Below are 25522 nucleotides of genomic sequence, written 5' to 3' on the forward strand. Positions count from 1 at the left end.
TATCTAACCCCGTGCTGTCCCTGTCCAGGGAGTGTTTGATGGGGGACAGTGTAGAGGGAGCTTTACTCTGTATCTAACCCCGTGCTGTCCCTGTCCAGGGAGTGTTTGATGGGGGGACAGTGTAGAGGGAGGGTGGCATTGAGGGTGAGTTGGAGGTTTGGATTAGGAATTGGCTGGCTGGAAGAAGACAGAGGGTAGTAGTTGATGGTAAAGGTTCATCTTGGAGTGCCGTCACTAGCGGTGTTCCGCAAGGATCTGTTTTGGGACCATTGCTGTTTGTCATTTTTATAAATGACCTGGAGGAGGGGTTAGAAGGTTGGGTGAGTAAGTTTGCGGATGATACGAAAGTCGGAGGAGTTGTAGACAGTGAGGAAGGATGTGTCAGGTTACAGCGGGATATAGATAAGCTGCAGAACTGGGCAGAAAGGTGGCAAATGGAGTTCAATGTAACTAAGTGTGAGGTGATTCACTTTGGTAAGAGTAATAAAAAGACGGGGTACTGGGCTAATGGTCGGATACTTGGTAGTGTGGATGAGCAGAAAGATCTTGGTGTCCATGTACACAGATCTCTGAAAGTTGCCACCCAGGTAAATAGTGCGGTGAAGAAGGCATATGGCAAACTGGCTTTTATTGGTAGAGGAATTGAGTTCCGGAGTCCTGAGGTCATGATGCAGTTGTATAAGACTCTGGTGCGGCCACATCTGGAGTATTGTGTGCAGTTTTGGTCACCATACTATAGGAAGGATGTGGAGGCACTGGAACGGGTGCAGAGGAAGTTTACCAGGATGTTGCCTGGTATGGTAGGAAGATCGTATGAGGAAAGGCTGAGGCACTTGGGGTTGTTTTCATTGGAGAAAAGAAGGTTTAGGGGTGACTTGATAGAGGTGTATAAGATGATTAGGGGTTTAGATAGGGTCGACAGTGAGAACTTTTTTCCACGTATGGAGTCAGCTATTACAAGGGGGCATAGCTTTAAATTAAGGGGGGGTAGGTATAGGACAGATGTTAGGGGTAGGTTCTTTACTCAGCGAGTCGTGAGTTCATGGAATGCCCTGCCAGTAGCAGTGGTGGACTCTCCTTCATTATGGGCATTTAAGCGGGCATTGGATAGGCATATGGAGGATAGTGGGCTAGTGTAGGTTAGGTGGGCTTAGATCGGCGCAACATCGAGGGCCAAAGGGCCTGTACTGCGCTGTATTCTTCTAAAAAAAAGGGAGCTTTACTCTGTATCTAACCCCATGCTGACCCTGTCCTGGGAATGTTTGATGGGGGGACAGTGTAGAGGAAGCTTTACTCTGTATCTAACCCCGTGCTGTCCCTGTCCTGGGAACGTTTGATGGGGGGACAGTGTAGAGGAAGCTTTACTCTGTATCTAACCCCGTGCTGTCCCTGTCCTGGGAGTGTTTGATGGGGACAGTGTAGAGGGAGCTTTACTCTGTATCTAACACTGTGCTGCCCCTGTCCTGGGAGTGTTTGATGGGGACAGTGTAGAGGAGGCTTTACTCTGTATCTAATCCCATGCTGTCCCTGTCCTGGGAGTGTTTGATGGGGGACAGTGTAGAGGGAGCTTTACTCTGTATCTAACCCCGTGCTGTCCCTGTCCTGGGAGTGTTTGATGGGGGACAGTGTAGAGGGAGCTTTACTCTGTATCTAACCCCTTGCTGTCCCTGTCCTGGGGGTGTTTGATGGTGGACAGTGTAGAGGGAGCTTTACTCTGTATCTAACCCCACGCTGTACCTATCTGGGAGACTTTGATGGGGGACAGTGTAGAGAGAGCTTTACTCTGTATCTAATCCCGTGCTGTCCCTGTCCTGGGAGTGTTTGATGGGGGACAGTGTAGAGGGAGCTTTACTCTGTATCTAACCCCGTACTGTCCCTGTCCTGGGGGTGTTTGATGGTGGACAGTGTAGAGAGAGCTTTACTCTGTATCTAACCCCACGCTGTCCCTGTCCTGGGAGTGTTTGATGGGGGACAGTGTAGAGGGAGCTTTACTCTGTATCTAACCCCGTGCTGTCCCTGTCCTGGGAGTGTTTGATGGGGGACAGTGTAGAGGGAGCTTTACTCTGTATCTAACCCCACGCTGTCCCTGTCTGGGAGTGTTTGATGGGGCATGTAATAAAAATCCACAAAAAGTAATTGTTAAAAAAATCAGATATTTATACACCATTTCTTCCCATTTACAAAACTGCACAAATATTACTTACAAAGTATATTTCATTCACATATTGTTAGGTCAACTCTTGTATGACATTTCTGTTGACTACAATGGCCAACCACAGATAGATTTGCATATCAATGACCATATCCCAATATCACTCCAACTTTCAGTTCCAGATCCTCAGTGGGAATCCACCGAGGGAATCCCCAGAGATCTGGAGATTTGATCAGTGGAGCAAAGTGTCCCTGAGTTTATTGGATGTCAGCATGTCAGATGATCAGAGTCACATTGCCTTGTCATGGGATCTTGCTGTGTACAAATCAACATCCCCTCATCCTCTCCATGGCAGTGGATGGCCTCATTCTGAATAAAAACTAGCTGTGAAGCATTGTGGGATGGTAAAAGTCGCTACAGAAATGCAAAGTGTCTCTTCCCTCAGTTCCTTCTCCATCCACTCCTGACTTCCCAATGCCTCAAGCCTAATCCGGCAATTCCATGACGCCCAACTCTTTCTTTGATGTTCCAGAGTTCTCTGATGCTGGGTGTGAGGCTTGTGTTCCTTGTCAGGTCCAGCTGCTATTCAGCACCGGGGTGCATCACCTGCTCTTCCTGACTTGGTGTACCTCCAGTCCGTGCTTCCCAACAAAGTGGGGTGGGTCTCCCAGCGCCCATTCTAAATGGCCTGTAGCTCTGCGAGGCGAGAGTGGGGGACAATGTTAATGGTCGGACCCAGCGCGCACATCCCACCTGGTGGCTTTGAGTGGATTTGCAGGCTTCCAACCCCCTCACTCAGACACGTCCCACTCTCCATTTAACCATCGCACACCACTTGGTCATTCTTGCTGTCCGGGGGCTGGAAGGGGATTACAGAGATAGGGGCGGGTGTAGGGATTGGAGGGGGTTACAGAGATAGGGAGGGGGTGTAGGGATTGGAGGGGGTTACAGAGATAGGGATGGGGTGTAGGGATTGGAGGGGGTTACAGAGATAGGGAGGGGGTGTAGGGGCTGGAGGGGGTTACAGAGATAGTGAGGGGTGTAGGGATTGGAGGGGGTTACAGAGATAGGGAGGGGGTGCAGGGATTGGAGGGGGTTACAGAGATAGGGATGGGGTGTAGGGATTGGAGGGGGTTACAGAGACAGGGAGGGGGTGTAGGGGCTGGAGGGGGTTACAGAGATAGGGAGGGGGTGCAGGGATTGGAGGGGATTACAGAGATAGGGGCGGGTGTAGGGATTGGAGGGGGTTACAGAGATAGGGAGGGGGTGTAGGGGCTGGAGGGGGTTACAGAGATAGGGAGGGGGTGTAGGGACTGGAGGGGGTTACAGAGATAGGGAGGGGGTGTAGGGGCTGGAGGAGGTTACAGAGATAGGGAGGGGGTGTAGGGGCTGCAGGGGGTTACAGAGATAGGGAGGGGTTGTAGGGGCTGGAGGGGGTTACAGAGATAGGGAGGGGGTGTAGGGGCTGGAGGAGGGTAACAGAGGTAGGGAGGTGGTGTAGGGGCTGGAGGGGGTGACAGAGATAGGGAGGGGGTGTAGGGGCTGCAGGGGGTTACAGAGATAGGGAGGGGGTGTAGGGGCTGGAGGGGGTTACAGAGAAAGGGAGGGGGTGTAGGGGCTGCAGGGGGTTACAGAGATAGGGAGGGGGTGTAGGGGCTGGAGGGGGTTACAGAGAAAGGGAGGGGGTGTAGGGGCTGCAGGGGGTTACAGAGATAGGGAGGGGGTGTATGGGCTGCAGGGGGTTACAGAGATAGGGAGGGGTGTAGGGGCTGGAGGAGGTTACAGAGTTAGGGAGGGGGTGTAGGGGCTGGAGGCGGTTACAGAGATAGGGAGGAGGTATAGGGATTGGAGGGGGTTACAGAGATAGGGAGGGGATGGAGGGGATGGAGGGGGTTACAGAGATATGGAGTGGTGTAGGGGCTGGAGGGGGTTAAGGAGTTAGGCGAGGGGAGGGTGATGTGAGATTTAAACAGAGGAGTGACTGCTGCAGCTGACAGGACAGGCTGGTGCTCAGCTGCGATGCCCCACATGGCCAAATAGCCCATCCACATGACGATATATACACACACACACACACACACACACACACAGGCTCAGTCAGTGTAAATGGGTCAGGATAGAGTGATGGAGAAAGACAGACAGGAGGAAAGATAAAGAGGGGAGGAGAAAGAGAGATGGGAAGAGAGAGAGCGTCTGTCGGAATAATGAAAAGACAGGAAGGAGAATCGGGGAATGGAGGAGAAAGAGAGAGAGAGAGAGAGACAGATAGTGAAAGAGAAAGAGAGAGAGACAGATAGTGAAAGAGAGACAGATAGTGAAAGAGAGAGAGAGACAGGGAGAGAGAGAGAGAGAGAGATAGTGAAAGAGAGAGAAAGAGAGACAGAGAGAGAGAGCATTAGATAGTGAAAGAGAGAGAGAGAGAGAGGAATTGTAGAGAGTGAGTGTCCAAGACAGGAAGGATGCTGAAGAGAGGGAGAACAAAGGAGAGGGAGTGTGAGAGAGGATTTTAGAGAAGGGGAGAGAGAGAGGGGGATGTGAAAATAAAGAGAGAGAGGAGATGGGTGTGGAGGTAAACGATTGAGTGAATACCTGTCATCGAGGGAGCGGTTTTGGTGGGATTCTCTGCTGTGTCTGTGGTGGGCACACCTGTGTGTGAGAGAGAGAGAGAGAGAGTGTGAAAGGAATCAGAACGGAGGGAGGTGCTGAGCGACCATTCGAGGCCCTTCAACCCCAGAGAGACAGCCACAACCAGGCTCCCCTCCTCTCCCTCCCTCTGGAGTCAGCTGTTCATTTCCAGCCTCAGTACCTTCCGAGGTTAAACAATATGAAGCTACAGGGCAGAGGGTGGAGGCACGGAAGGGGCTATCAGGAAAAACCCAACAGGCCAAATGGTCTCCACCTGGAGACTGGAAATGGCTCCATGACCTGAAAGGGGGGGGAGGGGTTGGGTAGGGAGGTGGGGGAGGGGCAAGATTGACGTCTCATAGTCAGAGTGTGACAGCACGGAAACAGACCCTTCGGCCCAACCCGTCCATGCCGACCCAGATATCCCAACCCAATCTAGTCCCACCTGCCAGCACCCGGCCCATATCCCTCCAAACCCTTCCTATTCATATACCCATCCAAATGCCTCTTAAATGTTGTAATTGTACCAGCCTCCACCACATCCTCTGGCAGCTCATTCCATACACGTACCACCCTCTGTGTGAAAAAGTTGCCCCTTAGGTCTCTTTTATATCTTTCCCCTCTCACCCTAAACCTATGCCCCTCTAGTTCTGGACTCCCCCACCCCAGGGAAAAGACTTTGCCTATTTACCCTATCCATGTCCCTCATAAGTTTATAAACCTCTGTAAGGTCACCCCTCAGCCTCCGACGCTCCAGGGAAAACAGCCCCAGTCTCATAGAATCCCTACTGTGTGGAAACAGGCCATTCGGACCAACACATCCACATCGACCCTCTGAAGAGTCATCCACCCAGACGCATTCCCCTACTCTATTATCCTAAACTTACCCCTGACTAATCCAGCCTAACCTACACTTTCTTGAACATTATGGGAGAATTTAGCATGTCCAATCCACCCTAACCTGCACATCCCTGGGCACTATGGGGCAATTTAGCATGAACTATCCACCCTAACCTACACATCCCTGGGCACTATGGGACAATTTAGCATGGCCAATCCACCCTAACCTGCACATCCCTGGGCACTATGGGACAATTTAGCATGGCCAATCCACCCTGACCTGCACATCCCTGGGCACTATGGGACAATTTAGCATGGCCAATCCACCCTAACCTGCACATCCCTGGGCACTATGGGACAATTTAGCATGGCCAATCCACCCTGACCTGCACATCCCTGGGCACTATGGGACAATTTAGCATGGCCAATCCACCCTAACCTACACATCCCTGGGCACTATGGGACAATTTAGCATGGCCAATCCACCCTAACCTACACATCCCTGAGCACTATGGGACAATTTAGCATGGCCAATCCACCCTAACCTGCACATCCCTGGGCACTATGGGACAATTTAGCATGGCCAATCCACCCTGACCTGCACATCCCTGGACACTATGGGACAATTTAGTATGGCCAATCCACCCTAACCTGCACATCCCTGGGCACTATGGGACAATTTAGCATGGCCAATCTTTCCTAACCTGCACATCCCTGAGCACTATGGGACAATTTAGCTTGGCCAATCCACCCTAACCTACACATCCCTGAGCACTATGGGACAATTTAGCTTGGCCAATCCACCCTAACCTACACATCCCTGGGCACTATGGGACAATTTAGCATGGCCAATCCACCCTAACCTACACATCCCTGGGCACTATGGGACAATTTAGCATCGCCAATCCACCCTAACCTGCACATCCCTGGGCACTATGGGACAATTTAGCATGGCCAATCCACCCTGACCTGCACATCCCTGGACACTATGGGACAATTTAGTATGGCCAATCCACCCTAACCTGCACATCCCTGGGCACTATGGGACAATTTAGCATGGCCAATCTTTCCTAACCTGCACATCCCTGAGCACTATGGGACAATTTAGCTTGGCCAATCCACCCTAACCTACACATCCCTGAGCACTATGGGACAATTTAGCTTGGCCAATCCACCCTAACCTACACATCCCTGGGCACTATGGGACAATTTAGCATGGCCAATCCACCCTAACCTACACATCCCTGGGCACTATGGGACAATTTAGCATCGCCAATCCACCCTAACCTGCACATCCCTGGGCACTATGGGACAATTTAGCATGGCCAATCCACCCTAACCTGCACATCCCTGGGCACTATGGGTAATTTAGCATGGCCAATCCACCCTAACCTGCACATCCCTGAGCATTATGGGACAATTTAGCATTGCCAATCCACCCTAACCTACACATCCCTGGGCACTATGGGACAATTTAGCATGGCCAATCCACCCTAACCTACACATCCCTGGGCACTATGGGACAATTTAGCTTGGCCAATCCACCCTAACCTACACATCCCTGGGCACTATGGGACAATTTAGCATGGCCAATCCACCCTAACCTACACATCCCTGGGCACTATGGGACAATTTAGCATGGCCAATCCACCCTAACTTGCACATCCCTGGGCACTATGGGTAATTTAGCATGGCCAATCTACCCTAACCTGCACACCACTGGGCACTATGGGTAATTTGGCATGGCCAATCCACCCTAACCTGCACATCTTTGGACTGTGGGAGGAAACTGGTGCACCCGGAGGAAACTCACAGAGAAACGTAGAGAATGTGCAAACTCCACACAGACAGTCGGCCGAGGCTGGGATTGAACCCAGGTCCCGTGAGGCAGCAGAGCTAACCACTGAGGCACTGTGTCGCCCCTGCATATCCAGGCTCGCCTGATAACGTCAACCCTCCAGTCCCAGCAACATCCTGGTGAATCTCTTCTGCACCCTTAGCAGAAAGTACCATCCTTCCTCTCGCAGGGTGACCTGATCTGGACACAGTATTCCAGAAGGGAGCTCTTACCTCTGTATCGTCCTCTGTGTGAACAGATGATCGCAGCAATGAGCCCCACACAGACGACAGCTGTGATGGACACAGAGAGAGCGATGAGGTACTGAGGGTAGCCAGCGTCAGACTGTGAACCGGAGTCGGTGTGGGTATCTGTTGGAGGGAGGGAAGAAAGCACTCTGGGTAAATTTTCGGCTCACGGTGGCTGTCCTGTGGTCAATCACCGTGACGCGGTGTGCCTGTTCCTTCATAGCAGCAACACAATGGGAAGGTCAGCACTGTGTGTGACCAGCTGCTGCTGAGATACCATTCTCCCAGGGTTCCACAGTTCTGACCCAGGACCCAGCACACCCTCCCCACATCAACCCCACCCCCCCCATACCTCTCCACATACACCAGTGAACATGTCAGTCCCTAGACCCCACACACTGACCTCTCTCCATATACCCACATGGTGGCCCATCAGAGTCTGGCAGCATTCCAGTGTAGAGAGAGCTTTACTCTGTATCTAACCCTGTGCTGTCCCTGTCCTGGGAGTGTTTGATTGGGGACAGTGTAGAGAGAGCTTTACTCTGTATCTAACCCTGTGCTGTCCCTGTCCTGGGAGTGTTTGATTGGGGACAGTGTAGAGAGAGCTTTACTCTGTATCTAACCCTGTGCTGTCCCTGTCCTGGGAGTGTTTGATGTGGGACCGTGTAGAGGGCGCTTTACTCTGTATCTAACCCCATGCTGCCCCTGTCCTGGGAGTGTTTGATGGGGGATAATGTAGAGGAAGCTTTACTCTATATCTAACCCCATGCTGTCCCTGTCCTGGGAGTGTTTGATGGGGGGACAGTGTAGAGGGAGCTTTACTCTGTATCTAACCCTGTGCTGTCCCTGTCCTGGGAGTGTTTGTTGGGGGCCAGTGTAGAGGGAGCTTTACTCTGTATCTAACCCCATGCTGCCAGCTGTCCTGGGAGTGTTTGATAAGGGGACAGTGTAGAGGGAGCTTTACCCTGTATGTAACCCCATGCTGTCCCTGTCCTGGGAGTGTTTGATGGGGGACAGTGTAGAGAAAGCTTTACTCTGTATCTAAACCCATGCTGTCCCTGTCCTGGGAGTGTTTGATGGGGGGGACAGTGTAGAGGGAGCTTTACTCCGTATCTAACCCTGTGCTGTCCCTGTCCTGGGAGTGTTTGATGAGGACAGTGTAGAGGGAGCTTTACTCTGTATCTAACCCTGTGCTGTCCCTGTCCTGGGAGTGTTTGATGGGGGACAGTGTAGAGAAAGCTTTACTCTGTATCTAAACCCATGCTGTCCCAGTCCTGGGAGTGTTTGATGGGGGGGACAGTGTAGAGGGAGCTTTACTCTGTATCTAACCCTGTGCTGTCCCTGTCCTGGGAGTGTTTGATGAGGACAGTGTAGAGGGAGCTTTACTCTGTATCTAACACCGTGCTGTCCCTGTCCTGGGAGTGTTTGATGGTGGAGAGTGTAGAGGGAGCTTTACTCTGTATCTAACACTGTGCTGTCCCTGTCCTGGGAGTGTTTGATGGGGGAGAGTGTAGAGGGAGCTTTACTCTGTATCTAACCCCGTGCTGTCCCTGTCCTGGGAGTGTTTGATAGGGGGACAGTGTAGATGGAACTTTACCCTGTATCTAACCCCATGCTCTCTTGTACTCTCTCACTACCGGAGCCAGTATGTGCACTGAAAGGACGGATGGTGTGGTAAGGAGTTCAGGTCCCTGTGTTTTTGAGCGACAGTTCTCCGCTGTGCGAAGACCAAACTCTCTATGAAAACACTTACATGTCCACACTGAGGAATGTAGGTGCTCCGAAATCCTCCTGTTAAAGATGGAACAGCGGACCGACATTCCGAGGGGGGCAATGAACCGGATGGTGCTGGAGACATTGTACAGCCCCGTTATCGGATCAGCTTCCACAGAGGTGGTCTCTTCCATATCCAGGGGCAGAGGTCTCCCAGTGTCATCAGTCCAGTTTAGAACTGGTGCTGGGAATCCCCCAAAGGAACGGCAGCTCAAATTCACAGGGAGACCCACATCGAGGACATCCCCTTGTGATGCTGATAACACCAGAGGCTGGTACGGAGCTAGACAAGAGAAATATATCTGAGTGTCATACACAGCGCCCTGTGTTCGTGACTGTATCTGTACTGATGTTAATCCATCTCCCTCACACTGTCACTCAGTAACCCCTCTCCCCCCCAGGGCCCTGTGTTACTGACTGTATCTGTACTGATGTTAACCCAGCTCCCTCACACTGTCCCTCAGTAACCCCTCTCCCCCCCCAGAGCCCTGTGTTACTGACTGTATCCCTACTGATGTTAACCCAGCTCCCTCACACTGTCCCTCAGTAACCCCTCTCCCCCCCCCCAGTGCCCTGTGTTACTGACTGTATCTGTACTGATGTTAACCCAGCTCCCTCACACTGTCCCTCAGTAACCCCTCTCCCCCCCCCAGCGCCCTGTGTTACTGACTGTAACTCTCCTGATGTTAACCCAGCTCCCTCACACTGTCACTCAGTGACCCCTCTCCCCCCAGCGCCCTGTGTTACTGACTGTATCCCTACTGATGTTAATCCATCTCCCTCACACTGTCACTCAGTAACCCCTCACCCCCCCAGGGCCCTGTGTTACTGACTGTATCTGTACTGATGTTAATCCAGCTCCCTCACACTGTCACTCAGTAACCCCTCTCCCCCCCAGCGCCCTGTGTTACTGACGGTAACTCTCCTGATGTTAACCCAGCTCCCTCACACTGTCACTCAGTAACCCCTCTCCCCCCCCAGGGCCCTGTGTTACTGACTGTATCCCTACTGATGTTAATCCAGCTCCCTCACACTGTCACTCAGTAACCCCTCTCCCCCCCAGCGCCCTGTGTTACTGACTGTAACTCTACTGATGTTAATCCAGCTCCCTCACACTGTCACTCAGTAACCCCTCTCCCCCCCAGCGCCCTGTGTTACTGACTGTAACTCTCCTGATGTTAACCCAGCTCCCTCACACTGTCACTCAGTAACCCCTCTCCCCCCCCAGTGCCCTGTGTTACTGACTGTATCTGTACTGATGTTAATCCAGCTCCCTCACACTGTCACTCAGTAACCCCTCTCCCCCCCAGTGCCCTGTGTTACTGACTGTATCCCTACTGATGTTAATACAGCTCCCTCACACTGTCACTCAGTAAACCCTCTCCCCCCCCAGCGCCCTGTGTTACTGACTGTATCCCGACTGATGTTAATCCAGCTCCCTCACACTGTCACTCAGTAACAACTCTCCCCCCCCTGCGCCCTGTGTTACTGACTGTATCCCTACTGATGTTAATCCAGCTCCCTCACACTGTCACTCAGTAACCCCTCTCCCCCCAGCGCCCTGTGTTACTAACTGTATCCCGACTGATGTTAATCCAGCTCCCTCACACTGTCACTCAGTGACCCCTCTCCCCCCCAGGGCCCTGTGTTACTGACTGTATCCCTACTGATGTTAATCCAGCTCCCTCACACTGTCACTTAGTAACCCCTCTCCCCCCAGCGCCCTGTGTTACTAACTGTATCTGTACTGATATTAACCCAGCTCCCTCACACTGTCACTCAGTAACCCCTCTCCCCCCCAGCGCCCTGTGTTACTGACTGTAACTCTCCTGATGTTAATCCAGCTCCCTCACACTGTCACTCAGTGACCCCTCTCCCCCCCCAGTGCCCTGTGTTACTGACTGTATCCCTACTGATGTTAATCCAGCTCCCTCACACTGTCACTCAGTGACCCCTCTCCCTCCCCCAGCGCCCTGTGTTACTGACTGTATCCCTACTGATGTTAACCCAGCTCCCTCACACTGTCACTCAGTAACCCCTCTCCCCCCCAGCGCCCTGTGTTACTGACTGTAACTCTCCTGATGTTAATCCAGCTCCCTCACACTGTCACTCAGTAACCCCTCTCCCCCCCAGGGCCCTGTGTTACTGACTGTATCTGTACTGATATTAACCCAGCCCCCTCACACTGTCACTCAGTGACCCCTCTCCCCCCCCCAGTTCCCTGTGTTATTGACTGTATCCCTACTGATGTTAATCCAGCTCCCTCACACTGTCACTCAGTGACCCCTCTCCCCCCCAGGGCCCTGTGTTACTGACTGTATCCCTACTGATGTTAATCCAGCTCCCTCACACTGTCACTCAGTAACCCCTCTCCCCCCCCAGTGCCCTGTGTTACTGACTGTATCTGTACTGATGTTACTCCAGCTCCCTCACACTGTCACTCAGTGACCCCTCTCCCCCCCAGCGCCCTGTGTTACTGACTGTATCCCTACTGATATTAACCCAGATCCCTCACACTGTCACTCAGTAACCCCTCTCTCCCCCAGGGCCCTGTGTTACTGACTGTATCTGTACTGATGTTAATCCAGCTCCCTCACACTGTCACTCAGTAACCCCTCTCCCCACCAGCGCCCTGTGTTACTGACTGTAACTCTCCTGATGATAATCCAGCTCCCTCACACTGTCACTCAGTAACCCCTCACCCCCCCAGAGCCCTGTGTTACTGACTGTATCTCTACTGATGTTAATCCAGCTCCCTCACACTGTCACTCAGTAACCCCTCTCCCCCCCAGCGCCCTGTGTTACTGACTGTAACTCTCCTGATGTTAATCCAGCTCCCTCACACTGTCACTCAGTAACCCCTCTCTCCCCAGTGCCCTGTGTTACTGACTGTATCCCTACTGATGTTAATCCAGCTCCCTCACACTGTCACTCAGTGACCCCTCTCCCTCCCCCAGCGCCCTGTGTTACTGACTGTATCCCTACTGATGTTAACCCAGCTCCCTCACACTGTCACTCAGTAACCCCTCTCCCCCCCAGCGCCCTGTGTTACTGACTGTAACTCTCCTGATGTTAATCCAGCTCCCTCACACTGTCACTCAGTAACCCCTCTCCCCCCCAGGGCCCTGTGTTACTGACTGTATCTGTACTGATATTAACCCAGCCCCCTCACACTGTCACTCAGTGACCCCTCTCCCCCCCCCAGTTCCCTGTGTTATTGACTGTATCCCTACTGATGTTAATCCAGCTCCCTCACACTGTCACTCAGTGACCCCTCTCCCCCCCAGGGCCCTGTGTTACTGACTGTATCCCTACTGATGTTAATCCAGCTCCCTCACACTGTCACTCAGTAACCCCTCTCCCCCCCCAGTGCCCTGTGTTACTGACTGTATCTGTACTGATGTTACTCCAGCTCCCTCACACTGTCACTCAGTGACCCCTCTCCCCCCCAGCGCCCTGTGTTACTGACTGTATCCCTACTGATATTAACCCAGATCCCTCACACTGTCACTCAGTAACCCCTCTCTCCCCCAGGGCCCTGTGTTACTGACTGTATCTGTACTGATGTTAATCCAGCTCCCTCACACTGTCACTCAGTAACCCCTCTCCCCACCAGCGCCCTGTGTTACTGACTGTAACTCTCCTGATGATAATCCAGCTCCCTCACACTGTCACTCAGTAACCCCTCACCCCCCCAGAGCCCTGTGTTACTGACTGTATCTGTACTGATATTAACCCAGCTCCCTCACACTGTCACTCAGTGACCCCTCTCCCTCCCACGCCCTGTGTTACTGACTGTATCTGTACTGATGTTAACCCAGCTCCCTCACACTGTCACTCAGTAACCCCTCACCCCCCCAGAGCCCTGTGTTACTGACTGTATCTGTAATGATGTTAACCCAGCTCCCTCACACTGTCACTCAGTGACCCCTTTTCCGCCCCCAGGGCCCTGTGTTCCTCACTGTATCCCTACTGATGTTAATCCAGCTCCCTCACACTGTCACTCAGTGACCCCTCTCCCCCCCAGCGCCCTGTGTTACTGACTGTATCCCTACTGATGTTAATCCAGCTCCCTCACACTGTCACTCAGTAACCCCTCTCCCCCCCAGCGCCCTGTGTTACTGACTGTATCCCTACTGATATTAACCCAGCTCCCTCACACTGTCACTCAGTAACCCCTCTCTCCCCCAGGGCCCTGTGTTACTGACTGTATCTGTACTGATGTTAATCCAGCTCCCTCACACTGTCACTCAGTGACCCCTCTCCCCCCCAGCGCCCTGCGTTACTGACTGTATCTGTACTGATGTTAACCCAGCTCCCTCACACTGTCACTCAGTAACCCCTCTCCCCCCCGGGGCCCTCTGTTACTGACTGTATCCCTACTGATGTTAATCCAGCTCCCTCACACAGTCACTCAGTAACCCCTCTCCCCCCCAGGGCCCTGTGTTACTGACTGTATCTGTACTGATGTTAACCCAGCTCCCTCACACTGTCACTCAGTAACCCCTCTCACCCCCAGGGCCCTGTGTTACTGACTGTATCTGTACTGATGTTAATCCATCTCCCTCACACTGTCACTCAGTGACCCCTCTCCCCCCAGGGCCCTGTGTTACTGACTGTATCTCTACTGATGTTAATCCAGCTCCCTCACACTGTCACTCAGTGACCCCTCTCCCCACAGAGCCCTGTGTTACTGACTGTATCTGTACTGATGTTAATCCAGCTCCCTCACACTGTCACTCAGTAACCCCTCTTCCTCCCCAGCGCCCTGTGTTACTGACTGTATCCCTACTGATGTTAATCCAGCTCCCTCACACTGTCACTCAGTAACCCCTCTTCCTCCCCAGCGCCCTGTGTTACTGACTGTATCCCTACTGATGTTCATCCAGCCCCCTCACACTGTCACTCAGTAACCCCTCACCCCCCAGAGCCCTGTGTTACTGACTGTATCTGTACTGATGTTAATCCAGCTCCCTCACACTGTCACTCAGTAACCCCTCTCCCTCCCCAGTGCCCTGTGTTACTGACTGTATCTGTACTGATGTTAACCCAGCTCCCTCACACTGTCACTCAGTAACCCCTCACCCCCCCCAGAGCCCTGTGTTACTGACTGTATCTGTACTGATGTTAATCCAGCTCCCTCACACTGTCACTCAGTGACCCCACACCCCCCCAGGGCCCTCTGTTACTGACTGTATCCCTACTGATGTTAATCCAGCTCCCTCACACAGTCACTCAGTAACCCCTCTCCCCCCCAGAGCCATGTGTTACTGACTGTATCTGTACTGATGTTAACCCAGCTCCCTCACACTGTCACTCAGTAACCCCTCTCCCCCCCGAGGCCCTCTGTTACTGACTGTATCTCTACTGATGTTAATCCAGCTCCCTCACACTGTCACTCAGTAACCCCTCTCCCCCCCAGGGCCCTGTGTTACTGACTGTATCTGTACTGATATTAACCCAGCCCCCTCACACTGTCACTCAGTGACCCCTCTCCCCCCCCCAGTTCCCTGTGTTATTGACTGTATCCCTACTGATGTTAATCCAGCTCCCTCACACTGTCACTCAGTGACCCCTCTCCCCCCCAGGGCCCTGTGTTACTGACTGTATCCCTACTGATGTTAATCCAGCTCCCTCACACTGTCACTCAGTAACCCCTCTCCCCCCCCAGTGCCCTGTGTTACTGACTGTATCTGTACTGATGTTACTCCAGCTCCCTCACACTGTCACTCAGTGACCCCTCTCCCCCCCAGCGCCCTGTGTTACTGACTGTATCCCTACTGATATTAACCCAGATCCCTCACACTGTCACTCAGTAACCCCTCTCTCCCCCAGGGCCCTGTGTTACTGACTGTATCTGTACTGATGTTAATCCAGCTCCCTCACACTGTCACTCAGTAACCCCTCTCCCCACCAGCGCCCTGTGTTACTGACTGTAACTCTCCTGATGATAATCCAGCTCCCTCACACTGTCACTCAGTAACCCCTCACCCCCCCAGAGCCCTGTGTTACTGACTGTATCTGTACTGATATTAACCCAGCTCCCTCACACTGTCACTCAGTGACCCCTCTCCCTCCCACGCCCTGTGTTACTGACTGTATCTGTACTGATGTTAACCCAGCTCCCTCACACTGTCACTCAGTAACCCCTCACCCCCCCAGAGCCCTGTGTTACTGACTGTATCTGTAATGATGTTAACCCAGCTCCCTCACACTGTCACTCAGTGACCCCTTTTCCGCCCCCAGGGCCCTGTGTTCCTCACTGTATCCCTACTGATGTTAATCCAGCTCCCTCACACTGTCACTCAGTGACCCCTCTCCCCCCCAGCGCCCTGTGTTACTGACTGTATCCCTACTGATGTTAATCCAGCTCCCTCACACTGTCACTCAGTAACCCCTCTCCCCCCCAGCGCCCTGTGTTACTGACTGTATCCCTACTGATATTAACCCAGCTCCCTCACACTGTCACTCAGTAACCCCTCTCTCCCCCAGGGCCCTGTGTTACTGACTGTATCTGTACTGATGTTAATCCAGCTCCCTCACACTGTCACTCAGTGACCCCTCTCCCCCCCAGCGCCCTGCGTTACTGACTGTATCTGTACTGATGTTAACCCAGCTCCCTCACACTGTCACTCAGTAACCCCTCTCCCCCCCGGGGCCCTCTGTTACTGACTGTATCCCTACTGATGTTAATCCAGCTCCCTCACACAGTCACTCAGTAACCCCTCTCCCCCCCAGGGCCCTGTGTTACTGACTGTATCTGTACTGATGTTAACCCAGCTCCCTCACACTGTCACTCAGTAACCCCTCTCACCCCCAGGGCCCTGTGTTACTGACTGTATCTGTACTGATGTTAATCCATCTCCCTCACACTGTCACTCAGTGACCCCTCTCCCCCCAGGGCCCTGTGTTACTGACTGTATCTCTACTGATGTTAATCCAGCTCCCTCACACTGTCACTCAGTGACCCCTCTCCCCACAGAGCCCTGTGTTACTGACTGTATCTGTACTGATGTTAATCCAGCTCCCTCACACTGTCACTCAGTAACCCCTCTTCCTCCCCAGCGCCCTGTGTTACTGACTGTATCCCTACTGATGTTAATCCAGCTCCCTCACACTGTCACTCAGTAACCCCTCTTCCTCCCCAGCGCCCTGTGTTACTGACTGTATCCCTACTGATGTTCATCCAGCCCCCTCACACTGTCACTCAGTAACCCCTCACCCCCCAGAGCCCTGTGTTACTGACTGTATCTGTACTGATGTTAATCCAGCTCCCTCACACTGTCACTCAGTAACCCCTCTCCCTCCCCAGTGCCCTGTGTTACTGACTGTATCTGTACTGATGTTAACCCAGCTCCCTCACACTGTCACTCAGTAACCCCTCACCCCCCCCAGAGCCCTGTGTTACTGACTGTATCTGTACTGATGTTAATCCAGCTCCCTCACACTGTCACTCAGTGACCCCACACCCCCCCAGGGCCCTCTGTTACTGACTGTATCCCTACTGATGTTAATCCAGCTCCCTCACACAGTCACTCAGTAACCCCTCTCCCCCCCAGAGCCATGTGTTACTGACTGTATCTGTACTGATGTTAACCCAGCTCCCTCACACTGTCACTCAGTAACCCCTCTCCCCCCCGAGGCCCTCTGTTACTGACTGTATCTCTACTGATGTTAATCCAGCTCCCTCACACTGTCACTCAGTGACCCCTCTCCCCACAGAGCCCTGTGTTACTGACTGTATCTCTCCTGATGTTAATCCAGCTCCCTCACACTGTCACTCAGTAACCCCTCTCCCCCCCAGCGCCCTGTGTTACTGACTGTATCCCTACTGATGTTAATCCAGCCCCCTCACACTGTCACTCAGTAACCCCTCTCCCCCCCCAGAGCCCTGTGTTACTGACTGTAACTCTCCTGATGTTAATCCAGCTCCCTCACACTGTCACTCAGTAACCCCTCTCCCTCCCCAGTGCCCTGTGTTACTGACTGTATCTGTACTGATGTTAACCCAGCTCCCTCACACTGTCACTCAGTAACCCCTCTCCCCCCCCAGTGCCCTGTGTTACTGACTGTATCCCTACTGATGTTAATCCAGCTCCCTCACACTGTCACTCAGTGACCCCTCTCCCCCCCCAGTGCCCTGTGTTACTGACTGTATCCCTACTGATGTTAATCCAGCTCCCTCACACTGTCACTCAGTAACCCCTCTCCCCCCCCAGTGCCCTGTGTTACTGACTGTATCTGTACTGATGTTACTCCAGCTCCCTCACACTGTCACTCAGTGACCCCTCTCCCCCCCAGCGCCCTGTGTTACTGACTGTATCCCTACTGATATTAACCCAGCTCCCTCACACTGTCACTCAGTAACCCCTCTCTCCCCCAGGGCCCTGTGTTACTGACTGTATCTGTACTGATGTTAATCCAGCTCCCTCACACTGTCGCTCAGTGACCCCTCTCCCCACCAGCGCCCTGTGTTACTGACTGTAACTCTCCTGATGTTAATCCAGCTCCCTCACACTGTCACTCAGTAACCCCTCACCCCCCCAGAGCCGTGTGTTACTGACTGTATCTGTACTGATATTAACCCAGCTCCCTCACACTGTCACTCAGTAACCCCTCACCCCCCCAGAGCCCTGTGTTACTGACTGTATCTGTACTGATGTTAACCCAGCTCCCTCACACTGTCACTCAGTGACCCCTCTCCCCCCCCAGGGCCCTGTGTTACTCACTGTATCCCTACTGATGTTAATCCAGCTCCCTCACACTGTCACTCAATGACCCCTCTCCCCCCCAGCGCCCTGCGTTACTGACTGTATCTGTACTGATGTTAACCCAGCTCCCTCACACTGTCACTCAGTAACCCCTCTCCCCCCCGGGGCCCTCTGTTACTGACTGTATCCCTACTGATGTTAATCCAGCCCCCTCACACTGTCACTCAGTAACCCCTCTCCCCCCCCAGGGCCCTGTGTTACTGACTGTATCTGTACTGATGTTAACCCAGCTCCCTCACACTGTCACTCAGTAACCCCACACCCCCCCCCCCCCAGAGCCCTGTGTTACTGACTGTATCTGTACTGATGTTAATCCAGCTCCCTCACACTGTCACTCAGTGACCCCTCTCCCCCCCGGGGCCCTCTGTTACTGACTGTATCCCTACTGATGTTAATCCAGCTCCCTCACACAGTCACTCAGTAACCCCTCTCCCCCCCAGAGCCCTGTGTTACTGACTGTATCTGTACTGATGTTAACCCAGCTCCCTCACACTGTCACGCAGTAACCCCTCTCTCCCCCAGGGCCCTGTGTTACTGACTGTATCTGTACTGATGTTAATCCATCTCCCTCACACTGTCACTCAGTGACCCCTCTCCCCCCAGGGCCCTGTGTTACTGACTGTATCTCTACTGATGTTAATCCAGCTCCCTCACACTGTCACTCAGTGACCCCTCTCCCCACAGAGCCCTGTGTTACTGACTGTATCTCTCCTGATGTTAATCCAGCTCCCTCACACTGTCACTCAGTAACCCCTCTCCCCCCCAGCGCCCTGTGTTACTGACTGTATCCCTACTGATGTTAATCCAGCCCCCTCACACTGTCACTCAGTAACCCCTCTCCCCCCCCAGAGCCCTGTGTTACTGACTGTAACTCTCCTGATGTTAATCCAGCTCCCTCACACTGTCACTCAGTAACCCCTCTCCCTCCCCAGTGCCCTGTGTTACTGACTGTATCTGTACTGATGTTAACCCAGCTCCCTCACACTGTCACTCAGTAACCCCTCTCCCCCCCCAGTGCCCTGTGTTACTGACTGTATCCCTACTGATGTTAATCCAGCTCCCTCACACTGTCACTCAGTGACCCCTCTCCCCCCCAGGGCCCTGTGTTACTGACTGTATCCCTACTGATGTTAATCCAGCTCCCTCACACTGTCACTCAGTAACCCCTCTCTCCCCCAGGGCCCTGTGTTACTGACTGTATCTGTACTGATGTTAATCCAGCTCCCTCACACTGTCACTCAGTGACCCCTCTCCCCACCAGCGCCCTGTGTTACTGACTGTAACTCTCCTGATGTTAATCCAGCTCCCTCACACTGTCACTCAGTAACCCCTCACCCCCCCAGAGCCCTGTGTTACTGACTGTATCTGTACTGATGTTAACCCAGCTCCCTCACACTGTCACTCAGTGACCCCTCTCCCCCCCCCAGGGCCCTGTGTTACTCACTGTATCCCTACTGATGTTAATCCAGCTCCCTCACACTGTCACTCAGTGACCCCTCTCCCCCCCAGCGCCCTGCGTTACTGACTGTATCTGTACTGATGTTAACCCAGCTCCCTCACACTGTCACTCAGTAACCCTTCTCCCCCCAGGGCCCTGTGTTACTGACTGTATCTCTACTGATGTTAATCCAGCTCCCTCACACTGTCACTCAGTGACCCCTCTCCCCACAGAGCCCTGTGTTACTGACTGTATCTCTCCTGATGTTAATCCAGCTCCCTCACACTGTCACTCAGTGACCCCTCACCCCCCAGAGCCCTGTGTTACTGACTGTATCTCTCCTGATGTTACTCCAGCTCCCTCACACTGTCACTCAGTAACCCCTCTCCCCCCCAGAGCCCTGTGTTACTGACTGTAACTCTATGATGTTAATCAAGCTCCCTCACACTGTCACTCAGTAACCCCTCTCCCCCCCAGCGCCCTGTGTTAGTGACTGTATCCCTACTGATGTTAATCCAGCTCCCTCACACTGTCACTCAGTAACCCCTCTCCCCCCAAGTGCCCTGTGTTACTGACTGTATCTCTCCTGATGTTAATCCATCTCCCTCACACTGTCACTCAGTAACCCCTCACCCCCCAGCGCCCTGTGTTACTGACTGTATCTGTACTGATGTTAATCCAGCTCCCTCACACTGTCACTCAGTAACCCCTCACCCCCCAGCGCCCTGTGTTACTGACTGTATCTGTACTGATGTTAATCCAGCTCCCTCACACTGTCACTCAGTAACCCCTCTCCCCCCCCAGCCCCCTGTGTTACTGACTGTATCTCTCCTGATTTTAATCCAGCTCCCTCACACTGTCACTCAGTAACCCCTCTCCCCCCCAGCCCCCTGTGTTACTGACTGTAACTCTCCTGATGTTAATCCATCTCCCTCACACTGTCACTCAGTAACCCCTCACCCCCCAGTGCCCTGTGTTACTGACTGTATCTCTCCTGATGTTAATCCATCTCCCTCACGCTGTCACTCAGTAACCCCTCACCCCCCAGCGCCCTGTGTTACTGACTGTATCCCTACTGATGTTAATCCAGCTCCCTCACACTGTCACTCAGTAAACCCCTCTCCCCCCCAGAGCCCTGTGTTACTGACTGTAACTCTATGATGTTAATCAAGCTCCCTCACACTGTCACTCAGTAACCCCTCTCCCCCCCAGCGCCCTGTGTTAGTGACTGTATCTGTACTGATGTTAATCCAGCTCCCTCACACTGTCACTCAGTGACCCCTCTCCCCCCCAGAGCCCTGTGTTACTGACTGTATCCCTACTGATGTTAATCCAGCTCCCTCACACTGTCACTCAGTAACCCCTCACCCCCCCCCCCAGCGCCCTGTGTTACTGACTGTATCCCTACTGATGTTAATCCAGCTCCCTCACACTGTCACTCAGTGACCCCTCTCCCCCCCAGGGCCCTGTGTTACTGACTGTATCTGTACTGATGTTAATCCAGCTCCCTCACACTGTCACTCAGTGACCCCTCTCCCCCCCAGCGCCCTGTGTTACTGACTGTATCTGTACTGATGTGAATCCATCTCCCTCACACTGTCACTCAGTAACCCCTCACCCCCCCCCCAGCGCCCTGTGTTACTGACTGTATCCCTACTGATGTTAATCCAGCTCCCTCACACTGTCACTCAGTAACCCCTCACCCCCCCCTCCCAGCGCCCTGTGTTACTGACTGTATCCCTACTGATGTTAATCCAGCTCCCTCACACTGTCACTCAGTGACCCCTCACCCCCCCCCCCCAGAGCCCTGTGTTACTGACTGTATCTGTACTGATGTGAATCCAGCTCCCCCACACTGTCACTCAGTACCCCCCCCCCGTCTCCCCCCCAGCGCCCTGTGTTACTGACGGTTCCCCAGTATTGTTGGATGTGTGTGTGTAAGCAGAGCTCCCTCCTGAATCGGTGTTTTCTGTGTTAAACCCACTGCTTACCAGCTACCTGCAGGTGGATCTGACATTCGCAAACAATGAGAATGCAGTTGTATTTGCATCGTCGTTCACCGTGAGGTTGTTCATTTGTAGAGAGAGATTTCCCTTTTGTAACTCTGCCTTGGGAACCGTCGTCCTCCCCGAATATTGAGGGGTTACATAGCGTTCTTCAGGCTTGCCATCCAGAAAAGCTGTAGGCGACCTCATTGCGGGCAGTTTGCCAATACACTCGGGCTGAGCCGAGCGGGATATCTCCCTTCTCCTTGTAGAGACAGGGCAGTAATACCTGCCCTCTGACTAACCCGGCACAATGCGCCGGACACGCACTCTGGAAGGGCAGGCAAGGACAGCGCAATTATAATCCAGCCCCAGGGTTACCAGCACCCACATCCCCACCCCCCCCCCACTCCTGTGGGGAGTCAGTCCCACATTCCCCCCCCACTCCCTGTGGAGTCAGTCCCACATTCCCCCCCCCACTCCCTGTGGGGAATCAGTCCCACATCCCCCACCCCCCCACTCCCTGGTGGGAGTCAGTCCCACATTCCCCACCCCCCCACTCCCTGTGGGATTCAGTCCCACATTCCCCCCCCCACTCCCTGTGGGATCCAGTCCACATTCCCCCCCCCCCACTCCCTGTGGGGAGTCAGTCCCACACCCCCCACCCCCCACTTCCTGTGGGAGTCAGTCCACATTCCCCACCCCCCCACTCCCTGTGGGAGTCCAGTCCCACATCCCCACCCCCCCCCCACTCCCTGTGGGAGTCATTCCCACATCCCCCACCCCACACTCCCTGTGGGAGTCAGTCCCACATTCCCCACCCCCACACTCCCTGTGGGAGTCAGTCCCACATTCCCCACCCCCCCTCACTCCCTGTGGGAGTCAGTCCCACATTCCCCACCCCCCCCTCACTCCCTGTGGGAGTCAGTCCACATTCCCCACCCCACCCCCCTCCCTGTGGGAGTCAGTCCCACATTCCCCACCCCACCACCCCACTCCTGTGGGAGTCAGTCCCACATCCCCACCCCCCCCACTCCCTGTGGGAGTCAGTCCCACATTCCCTGCCCCCCCCACTCCCTTGGGAGTCATTCCCACATCCCCACCCCCACACTCCCTGTGGGAGTCAGTCCCACATTCCCCACCCCCCCACTCCCTGTGGGAGTCAGTCCCACATTCCCCCACCCCCCCCCCACTCCCTGTGGGAGTCAGTCCCACATCCCCACCCCCCACACTCCTGTGGGAGTCAGTCCCACATTCCCCACCCCCCCCACTCCCTGTGGGAGTCAGTCCCACATTCCCCACCCCACCCCCTCCCTGTGGGAGTCAGTCCCAGATTCCCCAGCCCCCCCACTTCCTGTGGGAGTCAGTCCCACATTCCCCACCCCCCCACTTCCTGTGGGAGTCAGTCCCACATTTCCCAGCCCCCCCACCTCCCTGTGGGAGTCAGTCCCACATTCCCCACCCCCCAATCCCTGTGGGAGTGTGTCCCACATTCCTGCCCCCCCCCACTCCCTGTGGGAGTCATTCCCACATCCCCCACCCCCCCCACTCCCTGTGGGAGTCAGTCCCACATTCCCCACCCCCCACTCCCTGTGGGAGTCAGTCCCACATTCCCCACCCCCCCCCCCCCCTCCCTGACACTGATTAGCTCAGCCCCTTGATCCGGGACTAGGTTGGTCCTCCCCGGGAGTTGGTATCTCTGAGTTGGGATGTTGGGTTCTGTCCAGAGCCTCACCCACAAGTGTGCGACACGAACACGCCTCCTGTTTCCCATCTCTCCCCCTGTCCCTCCCCATGACACCGCCCCCCCCACCTCCACCCCCACCCCTCGGCATCTTGTCCTCATCCCCTCTCCCTCCGACCCCACACAGCCCAGGTCTCAGCTACACCGACAGCCAATGGGAAGGCAGGGCCTGCTGCTCAGCGATGACACTCCTGGTCGAATTGCTGCTGTACCAGTTGTTGTGTGGGTATATAGGCTCGAGGCCCAGCTATGGGATCGTGCTGTGCAGAAAGCAGTGACATGGGGGTGGGAGGAGGCCCTGACTGTGTCATACCCACCTGACCAGGCGTGACACACTCGGGTGAGGAGGAGAAAACCAGACAGCAACAGCATCGCCAGCCTGGAACAGCACAGAGAGGGGATTAGTGATCACACACTCACACTCACACACTCACACACTCACACACTCACACACGCACACACGCACACACTCACACACACAGTCACTCACACACACACACACTCACACACACACACACTCACTCACACACACACACACTCACACACACTCACACACTCACTCACACACTCACACACACTCACACACAATCACACACACTTACTCACACTCACACACACACACTCACACTCACACACACACTAACACACTCACACACACACACACACACACACAATCACACACACACACTCACACTCACACACACTCACACACTCCCCCAACACACACACTCACACACACGCTCACACACGCTCACACTCACACACACTCACACACTCCCGCAACACACACACTCACACACGCTCACACACTCACACACACGCTCACACACACTCACACACTCCCCCAACACACTCACACACTCCCCCAACACACTCACACACTCACACACACTCACACACTCCCCCAACACACACACTCACACTCACACACACACACACTCACACATTCCCCCAACACACCACTCCCCCAACACACACACTCACACACACTCACACACACGCTCACACACGCTCACACACACACACACTCACACACTCCCCCAACACACACACTCACACACGCTCACACACTCACACACACCGCTCACACACACTCACACACTACCCCAACACACTCACACACTCCCCCAACACACTCACACACTCACACACACTCACACACTCCCCCAACACACACACTCACACTCACACACACACTCACTCACACATTCCCCCAACACACACACTCCCCCAACACACACACTCACACACACACACACTCACACACTCCCCAACACACTCACACACTCCCCTAACACACACACTCACACATACACTCACACACTCCCCCAAACACTCACACACTCCCCAAACACACACACTCCCCAACACACACTCCCCAACACACACACTCCCCAACACACACACTCCCCAAACACACTCACACACTCCCCCAACACACTCACACACACACACACACTCCACATACACTCACACACTCCCCAACACACACACACTCACACACACTCACACTCCCCAACACACACACACACACTCCCCACAACACACACACACACTTCCCCCAACACACACATACACTTCCCCAACACACACACACCCCAACACACTCCCCCAACACACACACACCCTCAACACACACACACACCAACACACACACACATACCCCAACACACACACACACACACTCCCCCCAACACACACACACACACTCCCCCCAACACACACACACTTCCCCCCAACACACACACCACCAACACACACACACTAACCCCCAACACACACACACTAACCCCCAACACACACTCCCCAACACACACACTCTCCCAACACACACACTCCCCCAACACACTCACACACTCCCCCAACACACTCACACACACACACACACATACACTCACACACTCCCCCAACACACACACACTCACACACTCACACACACACTCACACACACACCCCCAACACACTCACACACACACTCCCCAACACACACACACACTCCCCACACACTCACACACACTCCCCCAACACACACACACCCTTCCCCCAACACACACGCACCCCAACACACTCCCCCAACACATTCACACACACACACACTCACACATATCC

The 25522-nt window shown here is 54.0% G+C and overlaps 1 pseudogene across 1 annotated transcript in view; it reads right to left on the bottom strand.

The window, feature by feature from the left end:
* Positions 1-2142: 2142 nt before the first annotated feature.
* The window catches only part of LOC122547614 (uncharacterized), a 65738-nt pseudogene continuing 42358 nt past the window's right edge, over positions 2143-25522 (bottom strand). The window contains exons 10-14 of the transcript XR_015753584.1: positions 21676-22000; positions 9456-9758; positions 7688-7825; positions 4742-4798; positions 2143-2848 (exon numbers count right to left, since the gene is read on the bottom strand). The product of XR_015753584.1 is annotated as an uncharacterized LOC122547614 (transcript). The remainder of the gene's footprint in view (positions 2849-4741; positions 4799-7687; positions 7826-9455; positions 9759-21675; positions 22001-25522) is intronic.

This window comes from Chiloscyllium plagiosum, unplaced genomic scaffold (assembly GCF_037043375.1).
Source record: "Chiloscyllium plagiosum isolate Xiang-an unplaced genomic scaffold, Cpla_swu_hap1 HiC_scaffold_38, whole genome shotgun sequence".
Taxonomy (NCBI): Eukaryota; Metazoa; Chordata; class Chondrichthyes; order Orectolobiformes; family Hemiscylliidae; genus Chiloscyllium; species Chiloscyllium plagiosum.